Source organism: Furipterus horrens, unplaced genomic scaffold (genome assembly GCF_987537825.1).
Source record: "Furipterus horrens unplaced genomic scaffold, mFurHor1.1.pri manual_scaffold_10, whole genome shotgun sequence".
Lineage (NCBI taxonomy): Eukaryota > Metazoa > Chordata > Mammalia > Chiroptera > Furipteridae > Furipterus > Furipterus horrens.
Window position 1 is genome coordinate 49,315,457 of NW_028327180.1, and position 24,076 is coordinate 49,339,532.

The 24,076-nt window shown below is 51.3% G+C and overlaps 1 protein-coding gene across 2 annotated transcripts in view; it reads right to left on the reverse strand.

Moving 5' to 3' along the window:
- Positions 1–23,806, reverse strand: part of LZTS1 (leucine zipper tumor suppressor 1) — a 54,474-nt gene extending 30,668 nt beyond the window's left edge. Inside the window, exon 1 of one of the 2 annotated variants that reach the window (XM_090290079.1) lies at positions 23,698–23,806. The gene's annotated coding sequence lies outside the window, so the exon portion shown is untranslated. Of the gene's footprint in view, positions 1–23,630 lie in introns of both variants that reach the window. The other variant, XM_090290080.1, reaches the window with a different exon arrangement.
- Positions 23,807–24,076: the final 270 nt, after the last annotated feature.

A 24,076-nucleotide genomic window follows, 5' to 3' on the forward strand; every position in this document is an offset into this window, starting at 1 on the left:
GCATATTGGTTAGCCCTCATTCCTTCTCCTCCCCAGATGAAGAATGGCGCTTTCCTGAAGACCCCAGAGAGAGGTGAGCTGGGAGAGGGGGCAGCGCCTGAACTGGAGGAGGTCAAGGGGATTTGGGAGGGGTGGGATCCCAAAGAGTGAAGGGAAATCTAGGGTGGGGGAGGATGAAGGGAAATCTGGGGTGGGGGAGGATGAAGGGAAGAGGGGGTAAGGAGAAGAAAGTTGGTTCCACCTGGGATGCTCTGTTGGGAAGGGCTTCATTGTGACATAAATACAGCGACTGAGAAGGGGAGGAGCTGAGAGTGAAGCGAGGGTCCCTGCAGAAACAGCGGTGGAGATAAAGGCAGAGATTATGTCATAGCTGCTGGTTAGGGACATCTGATTTCTTGTGTGCAGCTGTCATACGATGGGTGAGCTGTTACTAACTAAAACAAGTCAGGGCTTAGGAGAGGGGAGGAGTGTGGCTGAGTGCGCATCAGCACGATGGAAGAGACCCGGAGCACAGAAATGAAGGCAGCACACTTTACAATAACAGAGAGAGACACCTGCTCACCAGTAGCTGCCTACTCCCTCCCATCACCAGCACTAGCAGCACAGAAAGTAAATAAAATAAGTGAAAGAGGCCGCAGGTGATCAACAACTCATATAATTCTGGAGTAGACTTGTTTCATTTTATTCATTTTAAGGTACAATGGCTTGAAGAGTGGATATTTATTAAAGGTATCCCCAGGAGAGAAGGGATATATATAAGGCTGAAATTACTTTTAACAGGACAAAACCAGGAAAATAATGGCTTATGAACTGGACCTTTAAGTATATGGTGATGGAAGATGATGTGACTTTTGGGGCTGGGCACACGATGCAGCATACAGATCACGTGTCACAAAAATGTGCCCCTGAAACTTATATGATCCCATGAACCACTGTCACCCTGATTTTAAAACAAAACAAAACTGGACTTTTAACTGGGCATTTTCACTGTGGAGGTCGCTCTGAGTAGAAGGGAGGGGGGAGAATGCTAGAAACCCCCAGAAACCCCAGGCAGACGAACTGTCCTAGAAGTACCCATTTTCTGCTTTTACCCACTGCAGAGCCAAGACTCTCCTATAAGATCCAAAACAACAGGATTTGTCAGCGTTTTGGACATTTTCCAGAGGGGCTATCTGTGTCTATTGCCAATTCTGACTTGGTGCAGTGGGGAATTCTGGGACTGCAGGCAAGGTGGCAGGAGGGCAATGCGTGTGACAGCCTGCCATGCAACCAGGAGAGGCCCGGTGCGTCCTTGGGAAAGACGTGTGGCAACAGCTCCACTGACTGGGAGTCCCTTGAACTGTCTAACCTAGCACAGGGCCTGGCACATAGCTGGAGCTTGAGAAGTGTTCGTTGAATGAATGAACAAACCTCCTGTCTTAGTCCCTTTTACAGAGAAGGAAAACTCTGATTCCAAAAAACCTCCGCTGCCTTGTGGCATACCTCTTCAGGGGAAAGGCTAAGGGAGTAAACCCCGACAGAAAATCCGGAGCCGGAGTCCCTAAGGCCGTTTGACGTTGTAGTCAACACCGGCAACTCCTGCGGCGCACCTGAAGCCAAGCTGTATTGACTCCGTCTTTCCCTTGGACCCTTCAGCTGCGAAGAGAGGGGGGGTCTGCTGCGTGGGCAACAGCAGATCCTCCATATCACCCTGCCCAGGCTCTGTAGCTTCAGCTTCACTGGAGAGGACACTCCAGCGTCATCACAAGATGTCGATTCAACATGGGAGGAGACATATACCGTGTCACTCCCGAGTTGGACTGCACAGCCATTCTCGGCGGTGCAGATAGACTCTTAAGAAGCTACACCATCGTCTCTCGAGACGGACGGCTGCCGACGACGACGAGTCCCTTTTAGCTCAAATGGAGCTCCTGCACTGCATGCTGCCTTTCTGGTGACAGACCCCATGACTTCAGGCTGAGGTCCTTTCCAGTCTCTCTCCTTTGGGTAAAGTGTCCTAGTTTGCTTCCTCAGACACCTGCACCCCCAGGGCAGTCACGACTCTATGTGACCTGGGCCCCACCCCTCTTTCCAGTTCTGTGCCACCCCCCACCCCCCTCCCCTGGTTCCTCACCATTTCCCCCATGCCACTTGGTTTATAATCCTGCAGCCTTGCTCAGGTCGTTCGTTGGCTCAACCTGGAAGAATCTCTTTCACAACTTGCCCCTGGAACTCCAGCCTTCGGCCTGTGATAACCCACTCTTCAGAGTCCCACACAAATGCTACTTCCTCCACGAAGCCCTCCTATGTCTCCCCTGCTTCTTCATCTGTCATTTCACTTAGGGGCCTGAAGCTATGGCAGCAGCAACTCCAACCTCTCTCTTAAATTTGCTTATTCTTCACCTACTACCCTGCACTAGTCTTTGGGCTTCTTGAAGACTAACATTGTTTTATTCGCCTTCATATACTCAGCTAAATGACTCTTATAGGAAGGAGGGAGAGAAGCCAGAGAGGCCTAAAGAGGTTGGAAGAAGAAATATTGGGCGTTGGTGTTAGAAAAATAAAAAAAGGCAGACACCTAGCTATTTGCCTTAGAAATTGCTGTTACCCGCAGGACTTTCTTTTCCCGATTTAGCGTCCGTCTCAAGAAGCAGAACTGCTCCTGAAAGAGGGGAGATGAAAGATGCCCCCCCCCCCACCCCGCACCACCACCAAGTATCGTCAGAGAAAAGATGACCCTGAGTTTGCCTCCCTTCTCAGTTCTTTCTTTCGAAGAATTGGCCCTGGTCTGCGGGCTTCCCACAGTGAGGGTAGCCCCCGCCCCCGGCTTTAATCTGCCCAGGAACCGTGCGCATTGGCGGGCTTCCGCTCCTGCTGCGGCCCCGCTGCGCTGCCGCGGAAGTCCTCTCACTTTCGGGATGTGGATACTGTTCCGGCTGGCACCCTTCCTTGGGAATCCAGTTGTCATTCCGGCCCCATGAAAGGCCTCTTACAACTCGCTCATTCACTGGCCCTCATTGTTCCTGTCCATTCGCTGACATTCATTAGGATAATTCCTCCCGGGCCACAGGCATAGAGGCGCGTGCACATGTGTTCAGACCCCGTGTTCCATCCATTAGCAGGGAGGACACTTGAGATAAAGGGCTGCGCTGCCTGAATGCAGGTCCGCCCTCCCCCTCTAGTAGCCGGGGCGTCTGCTGCTCTAATGTTGTTTCAAGAAGCCCCAGGAAAACTGGAGGCCTCCGCAGAGCAGGCAGGGAGGAAGGGGCGGGGGCAACCCGACAGCTCCCTTCTCTAAACACTGGCAGTGACATCCCTCCAGACAGGCACTGCTTTCCCCTCCCATGCCTCCCAGAACCAGCTAGTTCTGGGGATCCAACCTCTGCCTTCCTCTTAGACATTAGCCTGGCAGTCAAGGCTCTCCAGAAGCTGCCTCTCAAGTATTGTACCTTCCAGGTTTATCTGCTGCCTCCTCCCTACATAGAGTCCTACCCCCACCAGCAGGTCTGCATCTTCAATCTGCCTGCGTCTTCTCTGAATCGCTTCTGAGGGGCCAGGCGGGTGCAATGGAAGAATGGTTGTTCTGTCTCAGCAACTCAGAGGAAATGGTATCTTTCAACATGCTCTAAGGCAAGGGTTAACAAGGTGGTTGTTAGGGCCATGAAGTCACTAGAGGAAGCCAAGCAGATGTCAGACTGTGAAGTGGGAGACGCAGAGGAGAGAGTGAGTGGTCTGTTCTATCACCAACCTGCCACACTGGAGCCCTGCTTCCCCCCTCCCCGGCCTGGCCTCATTCTCCCTGGTGTCAGGACCCTAATTCTCCTGAGTACTGAGGCCTCACCGGAGACTCCCAAGACCTACTCTAGTCTCGCTCTCCCTTCAGGAGACATCCCTGATCCCTAATGAGACCCACAGTCCTGAGGCCCGTGGGCTTCTGGGGGATCCCCTCACCTGACACTTAGCAGGCCCCTCCATGTGCATATACTGTAACCACTTGGGTGAGACCCCCGCGTTTATGGAAGCAAGAGGCAGAGCTCATACCTCTGCAACCCTGCAGAGCACTGGTGGGCAAAGTCTGCACCTGAGCAGCTGCTCCTGCCCTCACGGGTTTCTGGCTGGCAGGCGCAGATGCCTGTTTGCTTGCAGAGCGCAAAACAATGACGTTTGTTCTCTCCTGGGACAGATGGGACCTGGTAGGCATTTGCTCTTGACCGGGGCATTTTGTAACCAAAGAAGTACATACAGGCTCTCAGGTCAGACAGATGTGGAGAGCACACAGCTTGGCCACTGCACAGCTGTACGGTCTCAGGGAAGCAGCTTGGTTTTGAACTCCAGTGTTTCTTTGTGTGTTTATAAATTGCACTTGGGTTTCTCAGTCTCAGCATATTGATGACTTGGGCTAGATTGTTCTTTGTTGTAAGGGGCTATCCGTGTGTTGTAGGAAGTTTAGCAGCATCTCTGGCCTCTATATACTAGATGCCCATTGTACCCACTTTTTGCCCCCTCTCTTGCTCAGCTGGGACAGTTAAAAATGTGTTAGACCTTGCAAATGATTCCTGGAGACAGTCTTTCTTGGTTGAAAGGCACAGAAATGTATGCCCTGGGGTTCTCAAGATTAGATGATGGGATAGCACATGTAAAGTGCCTGATAGAGAGTAGGTGCTCAGTGAATGTTAGTCCCATTTGGTATTTTAAGTAAAATTTGGCAGCTTTCCTTCCATCCTCACCTGCCATGGCATGTCCCTGGGCCTCAGAGGGGGTGGAGTGGGGACAGGTCTGGAGAAGAGCTCAGTGGGAGGTGTTTGAGCCCCATTATCTTGCCAGTGGCCTCACTGGTCTCAGAGAAGATGTCTGAGGTGTGCCTTGGAGTGTCTTGTGGGAAACAGGGGGTATTGCTGGAGGTCCAGAAAGTTTTGCACAGACAATCTTTTCCAAGCAGGAAGACTACTGCTGCTTTGATCCCTCCTCCCCACCTGGCTGTTCTGGGTAAACACATGGCCCTTTTTAGACAAAGGACTCCGACTTACGTGGAGTGGCAGTTCCTACCAGCAAGGAGAGAGTGGAAGACACTGCTGAGAATCGAGCTTGTCCGGAGCGCAGGAAGGAAGGACTGAGCCTGCCAGCTGTAACGGCAGGTCCAGAGGACAGATGGCCTGCCCACCTTGCCCTCAGCACATCTGGCCTTCGAAGCTGCCACATCCTGTCTGCCCAGCTCCAGGCCTCTCCAGTGGGGCGGAAACACAGAAGCAGGAGAGGTCTTTAGAGGCTGGGCTCCATGGAAATCTTCCTTGTCCACAACTGGATGGTGTGAGAGGCAACGCTAGCCCAACACAGGCTATCTCAGTGTTGCCCAAGCTATAGCCTCCCTACCTCTTCTGGTTTTGTTTCGTTTTGTTTTTTAATGGTGGAATAGAAGTGACAATGGACTAGGCACTTGAGTTTGCTCCTCTAGACAATTGACTAGTTGTATGGTCTCAAGCAGGTCATTCTCTCCTGGGCTCCCCTTCACCATGGATCTGGGGCAGCAGCAGGGCTGCTTTCTCAGGGGCAGGCACTTTGAGAGGCTGAGATGAGTGACCACACATGTTCTGAGAAGAGAAGAGAGATTATTGGTGTTGCCACACTAAGCTCAGCCTCAGCCAGAGGGAGCACAGGCGCAGCAGAACCATTTAAAAAGGGAGTTGTTGGATGAAAGGACTGAGCTAAGAGAATGAGGGTGAGCCAAGGTGGCCATCTCTGGGAAGCTGAAGGGAGTGTCCCTCTGAAGACCGATGAAGTCAGTGTGTAACAGGAGCTGGGAGCCGGACGCCCTGGAAGAGCAGATCCAGCTGACCAGATGCAGGGGACAGTTTATGGCTTGTTTTGGTTTTAGTTTTAATCATGAGATGAGCTGAGAAAGGATAAAGCCATGCGAGTTTCACTTTTTTGTTTTAAATGGGAAATTGAGATCCAAAAGCCCCAAAGGCACGTTCTTCACTTGCATGTATTGTACTTGGGGAACTGGGGCCTGACCCCGTGGGGTGGGCGCCTGGCCTGTTCTGGCCCTGGGGATGCCTGGCCTGGTCTGTTCTGTGGTTCCTTCCTCTGCACTGCTCCCTCCTCCCTCCTGAACCTGCATCATCCCAGGCCCAGTATGTGGCCACACCTTCAATGGCCTGCTGCCTCTCATTCTGCACAAAGGTCTTCCAAACACACATTTCAACAGTCTCATTACTGACCTTCCTGAAAACCTTTTCTGCTCTCATGGCCTATCTCATCTGGACCAATGCTATCATCTGATAGTGTTAGAAAACCTCTCCATTCAGCTGATTTCTCAACAGAGAAGGGACTGGCAAGATATATTCAAAGTGATGAAAAATAAGGAACTTCAACCAAGATTGTTCTAACCAGCAAAGCTATCATTTAGAATCAAAGGACAGATAAAGAGCTTCCCAGACAAGAAAAAGCTAAAGGAGTTCATCATCACCAAACCAGTATTACATGAAATATTAAAGGGTCTTTTTTAAGAAGAAGAAGAAGAAAATAAAAAGTCAAAAAATACATATCTATTAACAACTGAATCGAAAAACACCAAAATAAACAAGCAAGTAGAACAGAAACAGACTCATAGATACAGAGAACATTCAGACAGTTGCCAGATGAGATGGGGGTTGGGAGCTTGGGTGAAAAAGGTGAAGGGATTAAGAAATACAACTTGGTTGTCACAGAATAGTCACAGGGAATATACAGCACAGGGAATATAGTCAACAACATTCTAATAACTATGTGTGGTGCCAGGTGGATATGAGATTTATTGGGATGATCACTAGGGTATATATTTGAAACTAATATACTATTGTATTATCAACTGTAATTGAAAAATGAAAAAATTATTAAAATAAAAAAAGAAAACCTCTGCATTAAGTGATGAAGTCTACCTAACCACTTACTTCCTCATGGAGAGACTTTGGTCAAGCCTCTTCACTCTCTGAGCCCTTGCCTCATCTCTGAAAATGACATGAAAAGATTTTACATGTGACCTCATAGCTGTGCAGTAAGGGTCAATGACAGAGTGGATGTGATAGGGCTTTACAGACTATAAAGTGCAGCACCAACATTACAATCCATTCAGGTCTCTTCAACCTCTGTCAAGGTCTCTCCAAAGTGGTTTTTCTTGTGCTGTTTCTCTCCATAGGGATTCTCCCTCCTTTCACTGGCCAGGCAAACGCTGCCCTCAAGGGCTCTCGGACCCTCCCATTCTGGTGTCCTCCTTCACTAACTGCATCTCTGGCACCCAATCCCGGTCCTGCCTCAGTTCTTCTGCACACAGATGAGTTAGTGAGCCCCTTGCAATACGCTTGGGGTTTATCCATTATCTCATTTGATGCTTGCAATAAATTTTAGCAAAGTGTCTGGATTCAAAGTCAGTATACAAAAAAACAATTACACTTCTATCTACTAGCAACAACAACAACAAAAATACCATTGGGAAAATGTACGTGCCTGGGAACAACTGACATTGTACATGATCTCCACACTGAAAACTGTAAAGTATTATTATGATAAAAAAGACCTAAACAAATGAAGACATATGTCAGGTTTATGGATTCAGAAGACTTAATATTCTATAAAGATTCATTCTCTCAAAATCAATCTATGGAGTCAATACAGTCTCAATCAAAATCCCAGCAGCGTATTTATCAAAATGCAAAGGGGCAAGAATAACCAAGACCATCTTGAAAAGGAACAAAGCTGGAAGGTGTATGTTACCAGATTTCAAGACTTATGAAGTATGAGTAATTAAGACAATGTGGTATTGACATAAAGCTAGAGAAATGGACCAATGGAACAGAAGAGAGTCCGGAAACAGTCCTTCAGATATATGTTCACTTGATTTATGACAAAAGGGTCAGTACAGAGAGAGGGAAATAAAGTTATTAATTGCTGCTGGTCAGCTGGTATCCATTTGTAAAAAAAGTAAATTTTGAGTCCTACTTCACACTACACAAATAATTCCAGATGGATTGTAGCTATAAATATGAAAGGTAAAAACTAACGTTTCTAGAAGAAAACAGAACAACTTCTTGGCTTTTGGATAGGTAAAAATTTCATAACCAGGACATAAGAAAAACCCCCACTAACCATAAAGGAAAAATATTGAAAAATTAAGAATTTCTCTTTCTCAGAGGCGCAGTGAGAGTAAAAAGGCAAGCCAGAGAGTGGAAGGAGGTATTTCTATCAAAATACACCTATCTGACAAAGGATTCCCATCAGAATGCGAAGAACTCATGTAAATCGCTAATGAAAAGACAGATACTAAATTACAAATGAACAAAAGATTTAAATTAGCCACTTCATAAAACAGGATATGCAAATGGAAAAAAATGTACAAGCAGGTGCTCACCGTGATCTGTCATCAGGAAAATGCAAATTAAAACCAGGATTAGCCCTGGCTGGTGTGGTTCAGGGGACTGAGTGCCAACCAAAGGGTTGCTGATTTGATTCCCGGTCAGGGCACATGCCTGGGTTTCAGACCAGATTCCCAGCTGAGGACGTGCAGGAGGCAATCGATCTAGATCGATGTATCTCTCACACACCGATGTTTCTCTCCCTCTCTTTCTCCCTCCCTTCCCCCTCTTTCTAAAAATAAATAAATAAAATTTTCGAAAAAAGGAAAACATGATTAAATACCACCAAACCACCAGTATGGGGGGTTAATGGAAAAGGCCGATGACCTTGAGTTTTGGCGAGAACTGAAGCAGAGAGGCTGTGCAGGGTGCTGGTGGCAGGCGATGGCCTCAACCACACCGGGAAGGGTGGGCATGTGCACACCTCGTGACCCAGCAACTCCACTTCCAGGCATCCAACCAAAAGAAATGTTCACATGCGTTTACTATGAGACTAGCCCCATGATGTGTGACAGTCCCAGCCTGGAAATGCCCAGACCCTCCATCCTCCTGTCCACAGTGGGATATTCGTGCAGTGGCCCAGCGATGGCAGGGACAGAGCTACTGCTGCACACGGCTACGCGGACTGGCCTTGCGCACAGTGATGCCTAACACATGGATTCTTGTAACGAGATGCTTACAAAAAGGCAAACATAATGGCGTCCGGGGGAGGAATGGACCCCCTTGCCAAGGGTTCTACTTATGTGAGAACTGTGAAAAATCACCTGGCTGTTTGTTCATCCACCATGTGTGCATACTTCAGTATGTATGTTATACTTCGACAAAACTGTCACTTAAAAATACTCTCACAATAACACACAAGATAGTTTTTTTCCTTTCTTCCTAGGTCACCAATGAGGAGACTGGGCTCAGAGGGAAGGAGGGCCTGGCCCAGGTCACCTGGGGCGGAGTTAGCGAAGGACTGAAAGGCACACTGTGTGGGTTCTGGAGCGCCATCTCCAGCCCTATCTCCTGACTTTGCCGATAGCGGCTGTTCTCTCTCCCTCAAGTAGCTCAGTTTCTCACAGGGGCTTTGCACCCTCAGAGCTGGGACCCCTGGCTCCCACTTGCGTGGCGTTCCTATCGTTGTCAGCCCAACAGATGCTTGGGCTACTGACTGAATGTTTCCGTCACCCTCCCCAAGTTCATGTTGAAGCCCCAATCTCCAGTGGGATGGTATTTGGAGGTGGAGCCTTTGGGGGAGATTAGGTTTAGCTGAGGTTGTGAGGGTGGAGCCCCATGATGGGACTAGTGATCCTACAAGAAGAGGAAGAGCTCAGAACCCTCTTTCTACGCAGCAAGAAGGCGGCCATGTGTAAACCAGGAAGTGGGCTCTCAGCAGACACCAAACCTGCCAGCACCTTGATCTTAGACTCCCCAGCCCCCAGAACTGTGAGAAATGAGTGTTTACCGTTTGATCCACCCTGTCCATAGTGTTTTGTTACAGCAGCCCCGGCTGACTAAGACAACTCTGTAAGGGGAGGAAGACTGGAAGCTAAACCTATAAATTCACCCATCTGCCCTCTTTCTCTCCCTCCCTCCTGCCTTTACTAAGTGTTCCTGAGCTGGCCTGGTTCCTGACTCAGCCTTCCAACTTCGCAGAATGGTGCCATTTTTAGGATGGGCTGGCAGGGTGGCTTCAGCGTGCTTCCAGGACACAGGTCTCCTTCACTCTGCTGCTCCTGAGAGATGCTCACAGGACCCTCGCTGAGCACTGGACCACAGCATCTACTCAGCTCTCACCTCTCCAGCTCCCACAGCTCAGTCCTGACTCCTCCCTCTCCCCCTCAGCCTTGAAGCTCTTTTCTCCCAGAGAAGAGGGAGGAAACTGTGCTGGCAGGTCGCTGAGCAGGGCTTCCTTCCCGCTGCATGCCTCCCCCACACAGCTGGGGATCCTTAAGTCTATGCTTCCCTGAAGAATCAGGACCTGGATGCTGTCAGGAGCCTCCTCTGAGAAAGCCGATGGCCAGCCTCCCACAGCCCAGGAATGGGGTCGCTGCTGCCCAGGAGAGGCTGTCGGAGACTGCCACCCTGCCCTCCGTCTCCTCTGGCCTGAGGAGGATATTCCAGCTGGACAGCAGAGGCCAGTGATGTGGAGCTGGGAGAGCGCTTCCTCTTAGGCTCCTCAGGTACTGGACTAAGCACCATAAACACATGACTTGGGGCAAGCCGCACTCCAAAGCGCCCCAAGAGGGAGGTACTACTGTTACCCCCCTGACAGGTGCAGTGAAGGAGGCCTCGGGCTTTACGCCTTGCCAGCACAGGGCCTGGCTTTGAACCTGAGTTGTGGTCCACAGCACTGTGGTTCTTTACCTCCAGTGGCATCAGTGCAGGCCTCGTCACTGGTGGTGGTGCCTCTGACCCCTGTCTGCCTACCCGTGTCCCCCACCCCACCCCCCAGGCCCCACCCTCACTCTGCCCTGCAGCCCAGCCCTGGGCCACTGCTGCAGCCCCTCCAAGTTGCTGCCTCCTTTGGCCCACCTCACAGGGCTTTGTATGTACTGAGTGAAATTTTACTTGTAAAGGCACTAGGATATAATTAAGAGCTTAATAAATGACAGCTAACCTTTTGTTTTGTTTTGTTTTGAAACATATAGGACTTGGGGACTCAGGATATTGCTGGGCTCTAAGGCTAGGCTTGAACTCCTGATATATTCTTTTCCCCCTTGGCAGGTCCCTGGGCTCTATTGTTATTCTTTCATTGTCTAAAGAACTGGAGACATTTCCATTGGGGGCCTTTAGAGATTAGATTTTTTAAAAGGTGCGTAATCATCTATCCATTGTTTATGAGGCTTGCTCTCCAAGTGCTTAGAAATCACTGATCTGACGATGGGATAGGAAACCCCAGAGGACACGGGTGTCCCTGGTTCCGCGGGGAGACCTCTGGACCCCCAGGAGGGGAGCAGGCAGATGCTCGGTGTGCAGGAGGGGGCAGTCCTGGCTCTTGGCCTTGCGGAACAGGGCCAGAGGCCTGGGTTTGTTTACTGACAGCTACCTGCAGGCACCCCTGCAGTGCCCTGTGCTCTGGCCACAGGCAGCTGATGGCCCCCGGCCCCCGAGGCATGTCTGTGGGTCTCTGCCCCGCTGGCCTCTTGGGCTGCAGCCCTGTCTCTTGCCTCTGCTGTCTGCCCACCTTTTCCGCCACTACCTCCTTGAGGAAAACGGAACAGGAGCACCTGTGGGGGTCCTTTGCCCTGAGTCCAGGGAGGGGCAAGCAGAGGACAGGGTTGGGGGGCCCCAGGGTGTCACCGCAGCTCAGGCGCTGGGCTGGTTTGCCACGAGCCAGGCTGTCTTGCATGGGGGCTGGTGCACAACAACACCCTGTGGTTTCCTGGCAAAAAACAAACAAACAAACAAAAAAAACACCCCACCAGAGTCACGAACCACACCTAGAAGCCATACTCTACCTTCTGCCAGCACCCTTCTGTCCTTCTGTGACTAAGTGTGGAAACGTATTTGCCTGCAAAGGCTATGATCCTCCAAAGCCTTTCTGGTCCTCAGGAAAAGTGGCTGATTCATTTGTGGGGACCCTCGCCACTGCGCCCCTGAAGACTGCCGTCCTGGCTGCCTCAGAAGCATTGTGCAGCCAGCACAGGTGGGGACAAGGAAGAGGGCAGCACAGTGATGAGACCAGATCTGCCACTGACTGCCCCCAAATCCCTGCCCACCTCTCTGTCCCTGTCCCTCAGCTGCTTGGGGTTCAGGTAGTGGAGCACAGTCCTCAGCTACTGGTGGAATAGGTGTGGGGGTGGGGTGGGGTGGGGTGGGGTAAGGTGGGGCTCTGCCTCCCTGTCCTGGAATGCATCTCCCGAGGGACCTACGGGGCAGAGACATCTTAAGCGGGCCTTGTGTTCCTTTAACAAGTTACACACCTCTGTCAGCTCCTCAGTCAGCAGAGCACAGTCAAGAAAGAGGGAGGTTCACAGAGACAGTCTAGGGACCATGCAGTGACCGAGCAGTGGGCAGTCCTTTGAACTCTGTCTCAGGCCCACGGGAAGGAGGTGGGCAGGTGGCAGGTTCCCACTTCCACCTGAGTTAAGGGGTGGGGGTAGAGATTGCCCCAGGCTCATGACTTCCTTGTTCCTGGTAGCTCTTTGATATCTCTTCAAACTCTCCTGGCCCTAGAATAGAGAGGCTCTTGCAACTGCGCTGGCGTCCCCTCTCCCAGGTGGTCCTAAATGCCATGTGAGCCCCTAAATACCACATTGGTAGAGGCACTGCTTCCTCTCCAGTAGATGCCACCTTGCTAGGATGGAGAAATCGCCAGACTTGTTTGATCAGACACCTAATGGCTGCATGCTGTGTGCTTGGAGGAAATCATGTCAGTTCTCTGGGCCTCACCATTAAAGTGAAGAAGCTTCTTCCACTTCAAAAAATAAAAAAAAAGAATCCAGAGGAAGAGGAGAAGGCAGGTGAAAGGTGCGTCCAACATCAGCCTGCTTGTTTCACCAGGGAGGATCCGTGATCGTGTTCCTGGTGGGCACTGTGTGCCACACGCAACGGGAGCAGCTTCCCCTCGGTCCACCCAGGCTCCTGCCCCATCTGGCTGAGTGCCAGTTAGGCGGAATAGATGACCTTCTAATTTTCCAGTGCAGAGTCAGACTTCATCGTTTGCATGGATGTTATGCAGCCAGACCTCGGCCCTCTCACATATGCGCATCCCCACTAAACTGAATGCACAAAGAAGTTTCATTTCATTTGTTTTCTTTTTTTCCTCTCTCCTGACCTTATGTGCTACATAATCCAGAAAACAATCCAGACGGGAAAGACATTGGCTTTGAAGCAAGAGGCAGGAGGAAGGAAGAAAGAGACGCAGCATACACCCCTTCCATCCAGCCCTTCACCTTGGGGAGAAAGGGTCCTCTCTGAACTCTGTTCCACACAAGCACTCGAGATGACGTTGTGGGGTCCTCCCTGAGGCAGAGGGAACAGCCGGCTGAGCCCTGGCCTCCCAGCCCACCTCTTACCTCCTCCTCTCCTTCATACACGCGGCAGAAGCCAATGTGAGCAAGAGATCCACTGTGGCTCTGAGTCTCGACTTGAGACGTGCCATGATGTCTCACTCACTGATTCTACATAATATCGTAAGTGGATTTTAATTCCGTCACATCGACAGTGTGGATGGAGATCCACAGTGACAAAAGCAGAGTGGTTCCCTCTCATACTGTTTTCAGTTACAATGGTCTCCCTTTGCAGAGCAAGCAGATAAGAAGGTAGTTATTACAGAGAGCACTTCCTGACTCCAGAGCTGTCCCCCCATGAGCCCTGGACATGTCCCTGTACCATGGGCTCGGGACTCTTTTGAATAGAGAACTTAATCTCATGCCCGGTTTCCTTCCACTGGAGCTGATGGGAAGGGGCCGAGGCTAACACAAATAGAGCTCCTTTTACTTATATTGGCTCATGGGATTTTCATAAAAATTCTATATGGAACACAATACATTTTACGGATGAGAAAAATGAGGCTCAGAGAAGCTAAGTGACTTGCCCAATGCCACACAGCTAATAGGTGGTATACCTGGGACCCAAACGCTGGTCTCTCTGTCCACTCCCAAACTTGCTCACGCTTGTTTCACGAGATTGGCAAGCACAAGAAAGCCCATGTCTCACTTTTAGGACCTGCCTGCTCTCTCTGCCAGGGCTGTGGGTTGCCAGGAACGTGGCCAGGGCTGAATTATTTCTGGAGGAAGGGACTGTGTTCAGGTGTCACCTCATCAGAGACTTCACAGGACACTGCCCTGGCATTGTCCCCCAACTTGGCTACGTAGGTTGTTAGCAGTCAAGAAAGAAGCTCTTGGGCAGGTGCCAGGCTGAGGAGCCTTCTGGAAGAAGACGGGAGTGGTGTTCTGAGACCTTTATGGCTGTGGGCAGGGGACCCCTGGCACCATGTTCTTCTGAGAGTAAAGGTCCTGCTTGAGGAGACCTGCCTCCTGTCTGCACATCTCTCCTGACGTGGCATTGATGCCCTGGGCGGTTAGCTTGGCTGACTGGCACCCACAGCTTTTGCCTTTTGTTTGGATTTGGTTGAAACTGAGCAGGCATGAGACAGAGGCAGAGAACAGGTTTTTCATTTCTGAAAGGTGCCAACTTGTGGCAACTGCAATGACATAGTAAACCTTCACTGTCACATTTGCTGGGAACTTCTCAGAACCTTCAGAACAAAGGAAACGGCAGAAGAACAGAGGGAAATAAAATGTCTGAAACAGCCCAAGAACAAGAAAGAAGATAGGAGAGAAAAACGGAGATCATGGGGATCAGCTGTTATTGACGTCCCGGGTGTCCCTTGATGGGTGAGGAGAGATCCACGGAGGCTGAGGGCACCGATCTCTGTGTCCCCTGGGGCGTGCCTGCTCATCACTCAAGGCTGAGGATCTGATGGAGTCTCCTGGCCCTGCGTCCCCATTCACGATTTCCGGTAAAGAGCCCTGAGGTGGGTGCACAGCTCTGGTTCTGCCACTGGCTAGCTTGGAGATCTTGAGGCAGGCCCTCCCCAGTCTGGCCTGTGTCTTCACCCGTTAAAAAAAAACAAAAACAAAACAAAACCGACAACAACAACGCAAATCTCAAGCCTTCTGTGATTCATTCCTGGTCCAAAGCAAGGTGTTAGCTGTGTCTCCTGTTATAAATAAGTCCTCCACAGAGCACATTAACCCTGACCTTTGGTCTTGGCCTAGGAACTCTCCTCTCCTTGAAGCCGTGGCTGCCCTGTGTTTCCAGGCTGCACCAGATCTCTAGGAACATGTGCTACCCACCAGCAGACAGGGAGCACAGAAGGCATTCTAATAAATAATGTTATTTCTAGAAAGTCTCTTCACCGTCCTCTCCATTCTAAGCTCCACTGCTGGATGAACTTCCTAAAACCCAGGTCTGCAATAAGCCAGACCTCTCCTATTGCTCCCAGGGACCCCACTCCCCACCAAACAGCACACAAACCCCGGGCTGCGTAGGCAGGGCCGTCCTCCATTCGACGCAGCTTGTCATTGTTTCCCTGCCACCTATTGTCCCCATCTCTGCCACCCTCTCCTTCCATCTCTTAAAATCACACCCAGCCCACAGGTCCTTCTCAAATTCTGTATCTTTCATGAAGACTGTTTAGACTGATTTAGCTTCGAATAGTAATTAAAAAAAAAGATTTTATTAACTTTTAGAGGGAGCGGAAGAGAGGGAAAGAGGGAGGGAGAGAAACATCTGTGTGCGAGAGAAACATGGATTCGTTGCCTCTTGTACCTGTCCTGCTTTGCGGGAACCAACTGAGCCACAATGGTCAGGGCAACAGTGACATATATTTTAATGTGTTAGTTTCCTCTCCCAATTCCTGGCCAGCTATGCCTTGTGGAAGGGTCTCCTCCCCAGAGACGGCACAGCACTTGACATGAACATAGCATTCTGTGGCTTTAAGAAATAGAACTGAAGTAGAAACAACTGTGTGCCTGTGTCCAGAACAGCAGTTCTTGGAGGTAAGTAGAGAAAAAGACAACGACCTGGGGGAGAAGTTTTGGGGGGTAGGGTGGAGTGGGGCAGATAGAATGGGACTTAAACATCCTTTCAATCCTGAGATTTTGTGTTTCTATGCAGAGTACTGTACTGGTCATTTCTTCAAGGCAGGCTCTAGCATAGAAGTAACCCCATCTTCCAGAGAAAGTTTCTAAGTCAACAGATGCCCCGACGCTGCCAGGAGGCTGGGAGAAGTGGAAATCCTGGTGCTCCAGTCTTCCAGGTCGATGAGGAAATGTCGCGTCAGGAAAAGCCCAGCATCCTGTCCCCCAGGCACAATCCCAACCCCCCTCCCCTAGCTGGTGCCGAGCTCTGGGGTCGGCACAGGGAAGCTGCAGGGAGGAGGCAGGCAGCTGGAAGCCCTCCTGGCCTTTGGCGCAGCTCCCTTTACAGGGCAGGTGGAGGCTGGGGGCTGCCTGGGGCTCCTTCCCCCCACCTGCCTGCAGTGCGGTTTTTCTGCTGGCGCCACTGAGGCGTTGGGGCTGGGGGAATTTGATCGGCAAGGAGCGGGAGGCTGCCTCCCTAAGATGTGAGCCCAGTCTAATCCTTCCCTCCTCCTCATGCCCTGCTGAGATGCCCTTTCGGGAAGGAGCAGAAGGGAGCCCAAGGGGCAGAGTCTGAAAGTTGCAATAAATAGGGGAGGGTCCTGAGTGCTTCAAGTGTCCTTCAGAAACCCTGCCGCCGGGACCTCCCTTCTCAGGTGGCGGGGCGGACGGGGCAGGCATCCATTAGACGTTCAGACAGTCTGCCTCTCAGTGGGGGGTGGGAGGTCAAGAGCAGCTCCAGGGCTCACTCTCCGGCTTCTGACCCTTGACACTTGACATTCGGAGTGTGGTTCCCCAGTGTTCCTGCCTCCCTAGCCGTGTGGCAGCTTTTGTTCTCAGGGTTTCCCATTATCTTACAGCAGAAGAGGGTGGGAGGGAAGAAATAGGGTTGGGGGTAGGGGAACAACACCAAGTTCCAAGCTAGCTTGAGTTGCTGCTGTACCCTGTCACTGGGAGACCAAACAAATGTTATCAGTGACTCAAAGAACCACCCCCCCACCCCCACCCCGTCAAGGTCACTCTGCTCTTCCCTGACGCTGTCTCTGCTGTGGGACTCAAGGGTCAGTCTTTGCCACCTTCTGACAGCCCCAGTGCCACACCCTGTGCTCTTGTGCCTGTGCCCCAGGACAGAGGCCTCTAAGTGTCTGCTTCCCTCTGGGTCTGTTCTGTGGCAGAACCCATCCTTCCCTGAAGCTTCCTCACTGCGTTGGCAGACCGAGCCCTGGAAGCTCCCTTGTCACTCCTATTCTTGGCTGCCTTGGTTCCCAGACGCTGTGGCCCATGGACAGCATGAAGCGGTGGGGTAGGAAGGGACCCCACCCCACCCCGCCCCCCGCAGGCCTCACCATCATCAGTTTCAGCCATTTGAGGCTGAGCTCTGACTGAGTCCAGGGCCTGGTGCCACACACCTGGGGGATGACACACTTTCTCTCTCAAGGGGCTTATGTCTAGGCAGAGAGGAAGGAGGGAGGGAGCAGATGCTCACTGGGCGTGACAGCGCCTACTGTAGAATTTAGGGAACAAGGAGCTAATGGAAGGCGAGGTCTTTCTCCCTCTCCAGACCAGGCAGGTGCTGGCCCCCAGTAGTGAGTGCGTCCCTTTCACCCTAGAGCCCTGCCTCCCCTGCTGCTGAGCCAGGACCCACACACCTGTCGCCCGCTGCCCCACCATCCAGCAGTATTGGGGTCACGGGAAGAGGGGAACTGGGAAGTGCTGGCAAGCCCAAGCTTTGTTTCCCTGCCTCCTTCCCTCTCTCCTTTCCTTGCCTGCCATACTCAGCTCTCTCTCTTTTCAGCAGGAAGATAATGTTCGGCTGCCTCACACCCACTCTCTGAATGCTGCCAGTGAATAATGACTAAGGTGGTGGGTGGAAGTACAGCAAGTTGAGACCAATTTAGCAGTCCGGGGTGCCAGGAGGAGGCTGACTGAGCAGCAAATGGCTTTGCCACAGCAAGGAGAGTGCAGATGCCCTGAAGCCAGGGGCCAGCCAGCCGCCCGCACTGCCCTGCCCTGCCTGCGGGTGGGGGAGGGTGGGGGGGCGGCAGGCACTGCCTCAGCCACCCGGAGTCTTCGCACAAGGTCAGATTCATGCACGGGACTGGATTTGTCCTTAGACACCAGTGGATTTCCACCCCTCCCTGATCTTTGCTCCACTTTTGACGCCCTTAAGGGGCTGTTTTCTTGTCCAGTTCCTGGGCTGGCAGTGTGACCTAGACTTTTCCCTTTTCTGGAGGATACTTCGGCCTGCGGGCTTCTGCAGCTCTGAAGGGCTGATGGAAACCTGACAGACTGCTCTAGGCATGGTGGAAATTGAGGTTCTGGCGTGCCAGAGAGGGGGCTCCCTGAGCACACTTCAGATCATGCCACTGAGAGGCCCACCCAGGGAGACCCACAGGTGTGGGCCTTGCAGGTCCTACCACCTGGAGTCCCTGAGGATTCCAGTTATGGAGTATGACTGTGAGTGTGGCAGCAGAGGAGAGCATGTCTCAGAGGGAGAAGTGACAAGACTGGGTGAATGAATGTGGTGTGTGTGTGTGTGTGTGTGTGTTGCACTGGCAGCCACCCTGAAGGCAGCTATCTTCTCCCACAGTGACTGACACGGGAGCAAGTCTATGGGTGACGCGGGTAGGGTAGCGCCTTACAGCCTCTGTTCCAGGCACTAGATATAACCACGTCACATGTGTTCAAACACCAATTTGGCCTGTCACTTAGTAAGAAAAATCACCTCTCAGCTGCACTGATTAGAAGAACAATGAGTATCGGCTGTCAGTGAACGCGTGTGCGCGTGCACACACACACCTGTCCTCTGTCTTTCTGCCTCCCTCTGCATCCTGCTGCACCCTCCTCCCATCCACACTTCTCACTGGAAGCAGCCTCCACGTTCGGTCACCTCCCAAGCCTGGTTTCCACACACTGCTCCCATCACCAGGACAGAGAATGTGAGCCCAATGTAGATGGGAACTCATCTGCCCATGGATGAGGTGGAAACACTGAAATAGAGAATGGAATAAAGTTTGGTGTTCCAATGAAATGTCATTAACTCAGATTCTGTGAAGGCAAATATGCTACAATTTCAATGTGGAGGGGATTAAACCTTATGAATTGACTAGCTAAAAAGAACCAATATAAGATAAAGTTCATTTCTTAAAGTACATCTCAAACAGACATTACATTATGCTAGATCCTTCCTAGTTTATTGTTTATTGACTTAACATATGTGCGTAATGAGCACTTAGGGAGAAGAGGGGGCACACAAACAGTGAAGAAAATGCTGACTCTCCTCGTGCTTGAATTACAGTAATTTCGAAAGTGACTTAGTTTTCATACTAATTTTAAAAATCTTTTTTTTTCTTCACACTAAATACTGGTCAAAAATTTAGTGAACCTAAATCTGTTTAATTAGTGAGTCTTGATAGCAGGATGGCTATAGCCTCCTTAAAATCTCGGGTAAATTCTTTACCTCTGACAGGCTCACTCAGTTTTCTCATTTGTCAAATTCTAGAAGCAATCTTTCTACAGAGTTGGCAATAATAATGTCCCTTTTAAAGTGTACAGTCCTGGACAGATAGAAAGGGCTATTAAAATCATTATTCCGGGAAGTCTAGGGATGGTGTTCACTGTCTGGTGGAAGTCAGTGTCTGGCAGGAAGCAGGAGAGAGAGCCGTGGGATGGAGATGGCAGATACAGGCAGCTGTGCCAAACGGCAGCTCGCCCGAAGCCCAGGTCAGCGATGCTCCATTGACACGTGCCCACGCACTGCTCTGAATCCTTGGGGGAGAGGTTAAGGCCAGTCTGTACACTCCTGTGGCTGGAGGCAGTTGTAAGAGGGTAGCCTTCCCACCTTTCGTCCCCTGCTGTCTGGTCACAACTGGCTGAGCTGGGGGAGGAGGTACCAGGCTCCCCCTAAGGCCCTCCCTGGAAGAGAAAGCCCCTTCCCCTCAGCTCTCAGCTTGTATCCTGAAGCTATGACCTGGCTGCTGCCATGTCTACTCTTCTATACCTTCCTGAGGTTCAGTCCGCAACCACCTCCTGCCAGACATCTTCGAGCTCACCTTCCTCATGCTGAGTTGTGTTCAAAGGTAGTTAAATGCAAGTGTCAACATCCCTGTCATTGATCCTTGTGCGCTGCTTGCCCTTCCCAAGTCTCATCACAAAGTTTAATCTCAAACCATTAGTTAGTTTTTTTTTTTTTTTAAATCTTCCATCACCCTGGCACCTTGCATGGATAATACTTCTAACCAACAGTGAAATACAGTTTTTCAAACTTGAGTGACAATCTTTGAAAGGAAAACAACTAAAATCATCACAGCCCCAGACAAGGCACATGGCGACCCTGGTATGAGAAATAACAGGGTGGTCCAAAGGGCATGGGAAGGCAGTCACCAGGCTGTGACAGTGTGACCTTGGGCAAATCACTGCCAGATTACCTCCCCAAACATGGTAGCGATTCACACTCCCAGCAGCAGAGTAAGTGTCCGATTTAGATCTGTGGTTTTCAAACTGCAGCAACACAAAGATCTGGTGAAAAGCAAACTCAAAGACCTATCATGTAAATTGCCTAAAGATTCCCCAGGCCATTGGATACTTCTTTGCTGGCAAAGTCCCAGAAACACCTCATCATTGCCCTGGATGATGCACAATTAAAAAACCCCCAGTCTAGATCACACCTAGCACCTCCCACTTCATCATTGTACTTGTGTTTGAGCTGGAGATAGAGTGGGTGGGTGGGGGCTAGGTTTTCCTCAGACTCCTGAACTGTTGGGAGGCAGGAGCTGGGATGCAGAAGCCCTTTCTAGGCAGAGTCTCTGAAGGAGCTGGCCCAATAACAGAGGTGGGAACATCAGAGGCCAGACCAGCAGGGTGCCCCTGGCACGAATCCACTCTCAGGAAACATGCTCCCTATGAAGGGTCCCTGACAGTTCTTTCTCTCCCATCACTTGATTAAACAATCACTTACTAAGGCCTACACAGTCGCCAGACGCTGTCCTTTGAGCTGGGAATTCATGACACAATCTCTGCCTCTAAGAATGTTGCTGGTTCTTCAGGAGCCCATGGGTAAAGGTGGGGTAACATGGAACGATGGCAGGAACCCAGAGGATGGCCCGTGACCTGGACTTAAGGACAGGAGAGGGGACAATTTCTAGGAGGAGTTGATTCTCATGGTTAAAACCGGAAGTGCCAGTGGGAGTTAGCTAGGTGGAGGGACTGGACAAGGACATTTCACAGAGAAGAAACACATATTTCTATGTACAAATGCAGCAGGAGAAAGTGGGAGAGCCAGGGGCTGAGGAGAGTTCAAATCCTTGCTCTTTCCTCTATTTGCCATCCCAGCTATGTTATTTAGGTCTCCTGCGCTGATCATACCTGCCCTGCAGGGCTGCACTGAGAATTAAATGAGATAATGGATAAAAGGTGCTGGGCATACAGTGAATGTTATTACATGTTGTGAACCATTTCCCATTATGCTTGTCTGTGAGCTGCTTAATGACAGGTTTCCCATCATTAATTTACTTGTCTTTGAAGCTTTGCTGCCTGGCCCAGAGCCTTGCATTTTGTAGGCACCCAATGAATATTTATTAAATGAATGTTGAATAAGTGTAAAGGCATATAAATAAATTTGGGGGACTAGAAAGCCATCTTTTATGGCAGGAGCCCATCTACCTCTTGCCCATGCAGGCAGACACATGGCTTCTCAAAACTGCCTGGCGAATCTTCCCCTCAATACACGCACAGTGCACAGGCTCTCCCAACACACGTTACATGCAGCGCACCTTCGATGGTGTCCACCCCACTACACATCCACTGAGGCACACACACAGCCACACATGCACAGGCTGAGGGACTGAAACAGGCTTTGCCATGTGAAGAAGGCAGAGGCTACCATACATGTTAAAAAAGAGCCATCTCAAACATCCTGTCCTCCCTCTTGCTTGCTCATGGACACCATCAAGAGACACCCTTCTTTCTCCACCTGAGTTTCTTCTCACCTCAGAGTGAGTGTAGCCCACTCACACCTACCCAGCTGAGAACTTGTACTCGAACTCCTAGTTGCCGAGTCTAACTTTGCTCGCATTAGCTGTGGACCTTGGGGGAAGCCTGGCCCCTCTGGTGCCTCAGTTTCTTCCCTGGTAAACACAGAGAGTTAACCATGCTTCATGCAAAGCCGGTAGTTATGTTGTGAGGACAATGGAGATAACAAAGGAGATAATGTGTGTAATGTGCAGAAAGTGCCTCAGAAGAAAGGTGCTGGATAAATACAAGGTGTCGACGCCATGCCTGATTAGTGTGTACGGTTCTGCCCACAGACTTGGCTCTTCTCCACCCTGGAGCATAAACACCCTTCGCCCTGTGAACGTTGTCTCTAACACCTATTTCACATGCGCAGAAATACGTATATTCTTCCAGCACCTGCATTTTCCCCAGTATGCCCCCAGCACATTGCTTTTGAACTTAGAGGAAGCTCAGGTTACAAACACTCTTGCTCCCACCCACAGACTGTTCTCAAGGGTCTCCCAAGAACTGCCAAGCAGACAGCTCATCTCTCTGTGGCTGGGCTCTTCTGCTCCCATGATTATAATTAGGCTGCACTTCCAGCAGAGCAGGAGTCCCTTATCTGGCACAGCTCCTGCCAACAGCTCTTCGGAACTCCGTGCCTCCTCCCTTGTTTGCTAGGACCCAAGACCAGAGCAGAGGGGCCGAAGGCAGCAGGAGGGTGTGGATGGAGTGGAAGAGAACCCAGGAACTTCAGATGCTCAGATCCGCAAGCACTCCTTGCTCCTGGGAAATTGAGGGCTCTGAAGCTAACAAGTCTGAGGCACTTTCCAGGGCTGACACATTCGTGGGTGAGCAGAACACTCACTTGCTCCACAGTTCAATCCTTTCCACTTGGAGCAGGAAAGAAAAAGATCACCTGGTGGCTCTTGGTGTTTTGGTGCCTTAAGCATGTAGAAGGGTGTGTGTGTGTGTAGGAGTGGGGAGAGTGGGGGGCTGGCTGCCCATGGTGGGTGAAAAAGAGAAGTGAATGTGCTGTGTGTGTAGGTGTGAGACTATGCTATTTTGGCTGAATCTCATGCTCAGGACTGATCCTGGTGAGTTGCAGCACCAGGGGCCACTTAAATTCTGGGGTTCAGCACCCACCTCTATCTACCTCACCCCGTGTGGCATACTCCTTCAGTGAAATATTCCAAACCTCTAACTGTATCAGTGCCCCTGACACCAGTGCGGACACAGCCTATCACCAAAGTTCCAGATGGCCGAGTTCAGTGGCCAGGTTCCAGCAGCCACACCCTCTGTCTGGAGCCAGGGCTCCTCCGGCCTCACGGTCACCTCTGGCTTCCTCATCTCCAACACCAGTGTCACCCAACACTTATGTCTGTCAAGATCAGATTCGAGGCTGGGAGCAGATAAACCCCGTCTGCAGGAGACGGAGACGAAGACAGAAAGACATAAGTGCCATTCTCCCTTCTGGGCTGGGACCAGCCAGCAGCACCCACCCTGGGAGAGGGGAGACCCTGACAGTTACGTGCAGAGACAAAGACACCTAGACAGACCTGGCACAGACAAAGACCGACGGAACCGCAGGCGCGCTGCACGCCGCGGGGAGCGCGGTGTCCCCAGAGCCTGGTTGTCCACCGCGGCTGCGGACCCTATGGAAGGGAGCGAGACCCCTTCGTTCACCGCACCTTACCTGCCTCCTGCGCCTCGGGCTGATTTGAGGATTATTTGTCAGTGTGTTCTACAGTTCGTTCTCGTACGTCTTTTCCTAGAGCTGCGGGGTGGCTCTGGTTCGCCGGACAAACGCAGGCAGAGAAACTTCGGCCGCTCCACCCGCGCGCTGCCCGCCGCTCATCTGCTCGCTCCTAGCAAGCCAGCCTCTGTGCTGGATCCCCGAGCCACTGGCGGACAGGCGGGTGGGGCCACAGGAGGGAGGGGCGGGGCGGGGAGGGGCCGACGCCGCTCATTGGCCGGTCCTGGAAGGGGCGGAGCCGTGGGAGGGGCTGGGCGGGACGGGCGCCAGGGTCGTTCATTGGCCTGACCGGGGCGGAGCTGCGGCGGGAGGGGCGTGGCGTGGCCTTTCATTGGTCTGGGCAGGGCGGGGCGGAGCGGGGCCAGCGCCGGCGCCGCTCATTGGCC